This window comes from Chroicocephalus ridibundus, chromosome 8 (assembly GCF_963924245.1).
Source record: "Chroicocephalus ridibundus chromosome 8, bChrRid1.1, whole genome shotgun sequence".
In the NCBI taxonomy this organism is placed as follows: domain Eukaryota; kingdom Metazoa; phylum Chordata; class Aves; order Charadriiformes; family Laridae; genus Chroicocephalus; species Chroicocephalus ridibundus.
Genome location: NC_086291.1, coordinates 55687238 through 55693584, shown reverse-complemented (window position 1 = coordinate 55693584; position 6347 = coordinate 55687238). Strand labels below are relative to the sequence as shown.

The 6347-nt window shown below is 38.0% G+C and overlaps 1 protein-coding gene across 2 annotated transcripts in view; it reads right to left on the bottom strand.

Moving 5' to 3' along the window:
• The window catches only part of C8H7orf50 (chromosome 8 C7orf50 homolog), a 128464-nt gene that overhangs the window by 113852 nt on the left and 8265 nt on the right, over positions 1-6347 (bottom strand). The window lies entirely within an intron of this gene.

The window sequence follows — 6347 nt, the reverse complement described above, 5'->3', positions numbered from 1 at the left end:
AAATTATACAAAGAAAACAAACGTTAGCACCACGCACTTGAAAACAAGTGGTTTTAATTTCTGCTAGAAACTAACTGGGTTTTAAATCTGATTGATGTTTAGCAGAGGATACTGCTGCATTTGTCCAGAGGAAGCTATAAGTTCCTAGAGATTAGTGTGCGAGATCATTAAAACATCACTTGCTGCATCTCTGAAGTGAACAAACCCATTTCACCTCTGTGCTCATTGACTTCAGCACCAGAACAAGATGCTTTGTCCTAATTTCTAATGTCAGATAAGAATTAATCAGCACACGAACAGCTTTTAAAGGATCTTTAAACGTAGGCATTTAAAACAATTACTAAAGTTACTAAGCAATAAAGAAAACAGTGAAAACAATGATTCCACTCATATTTCTCACGAAATACTTTGAGCTTCCTAGTGGAAGCTTTGGCCACAAAAGACTTGACCTATACACAGAAAGGCCACAAGACGATGGCTGAATTTGAAATAGATAAGTAGATATTCCTGCAACTGGAACAGGAACCGCAGGGTGGAGTCTGCGGCAGCCGCTGATTATTTGCACGTGACGGTTAACCACAGTCTAAGGAAAAATGACATTTAGGCACATCTTCCCTGTAGAACACCAAATCTCGCTTCTCTCAAGAAAGCTGCCAGCGTTGCCATGCCCTCCCGGCACTGAGTGAGAGCTGCTAAACAACGCTTGGCAAGAAATCTCGCACCACTGTGCCACATCACACATAGCCCTTTTTCCTCACTATTTTCACCTTTGGAATTAGCCACAGTTACTCATATCCTATCGACTGCCACTGTACATGAATCACACCTTGAAAGACGGCTATTTCAGACAACACAGGACCAAAGGAATGCATAATTCTCTTGGCAATGCAATTCCGTGAAGAGAGACACATCTTCTGAGCTTACAGATATATTTGGTTTGTGTCGTCTTGACGCTTGCCATGAATAAATAACTTATTTGGGGTTACAGGAATATACTTTCCCAATTCTACAGGAGTAAATTCCTTTGCCCTCCTTTTCCTTTCCAACACAGGAATCTGGGTTTTGGCCAAGGGAGGACCCCCCTCATCAGCACCGTAGGTAACGAATCAAGAAAGCGTCTTTGCTGGGAAGCTTATAGTAATAAACAGAGAGCAACAGCAAATGCCTGCTCATACATACTATGAAATACGTTTGTTTCCACATGATCGTATTCAGCAATGTCCTGATATCACAGTGACATCTAGGAAAGATAAGATTACTGTAGTACGAAAAAATATTTACTCAACCTGAAACAACCTATTGCACATTTAAAACCAAATTACAAATTTAAACTACGTGATGAGTTTCCTACTGTTGATATTTTGGTACAGGTTTATGAACTGTGCCTGAAATGACTAAATTTAAACATACTACTTACTTTAAATAAATAAAAAGTCCTCTCCAGGTGAAAAAATGGCACACTTTATAATTATTATTTTTTTTCTTCACAGCAGCAATGCACAAAGTAATATTTACAGAAACCCCATACAACTTTCATGTATTTATATATATACAACATGCTTTCTGCAGCCCTTCATCTTGCAATAATGCATTACTGTGGCTTATCCATGAACGAAGAGACTTGTACTTTCTGTAGTTTTCTTTAATTTTAAAGAGCTTGATCATCAGTAAACAAAACCTTTCCTGGAGTGCAGGGGAAAGGGGAAATGTGAGTAAGAATTTTGATATAACTACTTCACTTAAATTTTCTCTCTGGTCTCTCACAAATTTAAGGAAAGGATTCCGTATGCCTTTCTAAAATGCTGGACTGATGACAACGATCAGATTTTAAAACCTGCTTATCACAGATGCTTACAGTCTGTGCTATAATATTCTATATCAAGTTTCCAGACAAGAAAAGTCTAGTATTAGGAAAAGCACACACACAAAAAAAGGAAAAAAGAGATAAAAGAATCCCTGAAACTGTTAACTGCTTTTGAAAATCATACCTTAACACAAAAATGTGGTGAATGCAGAGTATTACTGAATATCTAGAAATAAAATACAAAATAAACAGAAACAGCACAAACTACCACCAGTCTGAACCTGGCGCAACTGAAAGCAACAGTCTTCCCTCCGCCGTGTAGAAAGATGTGAGAAAAACAGATATCTGAAACCATTTTAACATGTTAAAGAGATGCTGTAACTTTGCATCCCATTAACAGTTTCAGGAGGTACCCCAGACACTGACTGTGCAGGCACAACACACCCGCACCTAGAAAAAGCAAAGTCAGTCAGTCTGAAGATGAAGCTTGACCAATTTGTGAAAAGGGTGACATGATGTGAGGGCACGTGACTGAATCAATGCGTCAGGCGATCCCAGGGTCTGCGCAGGACTGACAAAATACGGGCAAGGCACAAGAAAAGTCACCCCTGCCTTCCCCTTGCTGCTCCACAGAAAAGCAGAAGACTAGCGTTCAGAACAGTCAAGCCAGCAATTCCAAAATACAACATACGCTGTACAATAATTTTTTTTTAAATAAGCAAAAATCAGAATTCTTTAAAACGTGGTTTTCTTCAATATTGTTTCTATCAAATGAAAAAGATACGGCTTCATCTTACACTCTCCCAATGTAATCTGATGCTAATATTAGTAACTGAAAAGGGCTTATCTGGCATATGAAATCCATTCTACTAAACCTGCAAATAGGCAAGCTTTAAAATAAAAAAATGAACACAAAGTTTTAACATGAAAATGCTTTTAGAATTTCTAAGTGTCTGTGTTTTAAACAAAATTCACTGGCTACATAGTGCAGGCTCTAAGCTTTTTTCCAGCCATCAAGTTATGTTAGAAGCTAACTGAGTTTTCCCCCGTGTAAGGATTTTGCTGGGTTCTCTCAGTGTTTATTAAGATTGCAAAAGGTTGTCTGGACAATTTTGAATGGTTCGGATTGTCACATGGCAGAGGTGTTAAAAAGTGGTTTACTATAAGTAAAAGCATTAATTATCATTTAATTCCATTTGAACTTGTTTCTGCCTAAATAGGCGAAACAAGTGAGTGTATGAAGAAGGCAGGTTTGAATTTTAATGGCTATTGATGAAGGTGAACGAGTTAGTTTGTTAACTTCATTCTGATTGAAACCAACAAAGATAAGGGTTTGATCTTAAGGGACAGTATCCTTCCCTTCCACTCCGAAAGTCTTACCTTACCCATTCAGACCATCAGAGAAATATGTAAAATTTTCATCACAGAAGAGCATAGAGCCAAATTCACTGTTTAATTCAACTGATTGAATTATATCTTTGCCACAGAAGTTTATGCTTACATTACCAATACATCCAGAGCAGCCCGTCGGTACCCAGTCAGCCCCAGCCATTCCGCATGCACAGGTTGTTTACGTTAAGAAATTATTATTTTCTACATTCTGTTTAATAAGTATGTCACCAATAAACCACTTCCACCTTGGAATTGCACTTTATCTTTTTGATGTTAACTCTGCAACAAGAGACGATAGGGAGCAAACCATTTTTAAGACACGCACACACACCATCTTTTCCGTGGGCTCTTCATCCCGGCTGTCGGGGAGGAACGTTGTGGTACATCCCGGCGATGTGTTTTAAAGAAAGACATGCTGGATTTGAAAATCAGAACATATTTATAATTTAGGTGTCCTTTCTTCAACAGTATTGTCCAAACTATTTATTCCACATTGACATATGATACACCCTTGGCTTTCGGCTTCCTTTTAGACTTCCATGCCATCATACGTATGGCAGCATGGCACAGCCAGGAGCTAAGAACAAGCAGCTGCAGACTGAGCCAGCCACCCAAGGTGACAACAGAAAAGCAGCGTCTTCTTGGGACTTCAGACAGCGCAGGATCAGCTCATTACTTACAACTGGGTCACTTACATGCTACTTCAGTTGTTATATATACATCCAGTGAATTCCACTACAAAATGTAAAGACGACTATCTGAATTTCACAAAGTAACCCGTGTGCTTAGAACAGCTTCTGAAGTCATTCAACCCCAGTGATAAAAACATATTCAGCTTTCCAACCTATTTTCTCAAATTGTTCAAAGTCTGCTACAGGTATATACAGAAGATTAAGTTCTGAATTAACAAACTAATGAACTATTAATTACCAAAAAGTAAAATCTACTCTAAATAAATATTTAATGCAACAGGGGAAGCCTTTCCAAAGCAGCAGCTTTGCTTCCAAGTCCCAACTCACTTGAGCTGCAAGCCTGTAAATTAAAGGCTTCAAACCTTTTCAAATGGCATGGAATGTATGTTCTAGAAGGACGTCAGAAAAACTTGGAAAAAAAGAGATACTAGAGAAACAGGAAAATTATTGGAATATTGTTAAATTATCCTTAGAAATTGGAGTTAAGGCTATTTTTACAGCAAGAGCTCAGAGGTAGAATTGCCTAATAGCAGAGGAGATAGATTTGTTTTCTGCCGCCGCAGCAGAAACATTTCCTTTCCCAGGCATTTTCTCGATAGAAACAGTAATATAACGGCAAATAAGATTTTCTTCCTTTCATTCTCTCTCCATTCAGAACTACAAAAGAGAAATCGCCTTTACGTGACTACAGAAACCTTTTAACTCTTGTGTTCCGGTACTTAGTTACGAGTAAAGCGCACACAGCACTAGGTTTGTGCTTTTCCTGACCTTCACTGATACCGAGTGAGACCTTTTGGGTCTTGGCCAGAAGATTTTATTACATGACCTGTAGGATCAGGACAGTCGGTCACTCCTATTCTAAGCCCAAAGCAGACTATTACTTAATCTGGACAAATCTTTGTGAAGACGACAACCATATTTTAAATGAAGCATGGTAAACTTCTACCATGCAAACAAACAAAAAACCCCACAAGTTTATTAAAAATGCCTTTAGAAAAATCACGGAGCTACAGATTTGGACCTAAGAGTAGCCATGAAAGATGGGGCTTTTGTAATAAAATAGAAAAAACTTGTCTATTCCAAAGGTAACTAGAAAAAAGAACCAGCCAGTGAGGCACATGAAGGCTCCAAAGTCTACTCTGAGTCCAAAAAAAAAAGCCATGACCAATTTCAGTGAGCTTTGTATTACCGTTCGGCATTAACAGTTCTGCACCCACCTAGTTATTTTATAAATGGGTAAACATGAATAACTCCCATTTATGATTCAGTATCGAATTGAAAGGTAGGATAGGATGACAGTTATTAAAAGCATTTCTTCTCCCCACATACTTAAGATTTCCTATTCTCTTGTATATAACCTTTAAGCGATGCAGCTCTAAGTCTTGGGTGCGTTCTCTGAACAGTTTTGAATGCTTCAGACCATAAGATGGAGGGAGCAGAGCTTCGTCTTCCCTTCTGCGTGTACGCTGTTTGCAAAAGCCTGCTCTACAGATGCAAATTATTAAGATAGTGCTGAGAAATTTAATAAAACATCGGTTGATGATCTTCTGTTTGATGTCCTAGAGAGCTCTTGTGGGATTCAATTAGGAATAAGTAAATGCATTCAAAGACAGAGCCTGGTTCTTTAAGCGCGAGGTCGTCCTGTCGAGCACCTTCATGCTCATACCCTCATTACTTCAGGCAGCTTCTAGAAGTCAAAGGATTACTTTTCTGTTCTAATTACCTGTTGGATGTAACAGACAAGCACTTTCCAAGTGTTTATTAATCTGTGTGGCTTTGATCTAATATCCAAGAGCCACGTTATCTACGCTGTAACTTATTAACATACATAAATATATACTAAACTTTCCTGTGGTTCACAATATTGCATCTGAACACACAAGGTGTTTTGGAGGAGGAAACTTCTGGGGAAACAATTCTAGTTTCTCATTTGTACTGTGGAAGCAGCCATCATCCCCCTTTTATCAGCTCAATTTTTTTTTTTTAATTTATTTTTAAATCTATTCCATCAATACACTGGATTTTCTATTTTATAAAGATCCTTATACCAGACTCCTACGTTGTTTAAAAAAGCAGTAGCATTCTATTAAGGACTGGGAGAACTGCTGCTTTTTAGAATAAACATGTGAAATATCCAAATCTGTGCCATTTTAGCGTTTTTTTGAACAAATTAACATTAACAAAATAATACCAAGAGCAATAAGGAGGAAGTACCAAATCCACAGGAATCAGGCTCACATTAGTATGTTACACTCTACACACTTCCAAGTTTCAAGCCCTGTCAAGAACAACCGCCTCTGAATGCCCGTTTCTCTGCTCTTTATCCCATATCAGAATGTAGCAAACGTTTATCCTTTCAAGCTTACAACTTGAATTGCTTGCCAAGTGGAATGCGTTTTGTGAATTCAAACGTGTAATGGGACTTTTTTTTTTATTTTTAAACTAAGTTATACATTTTT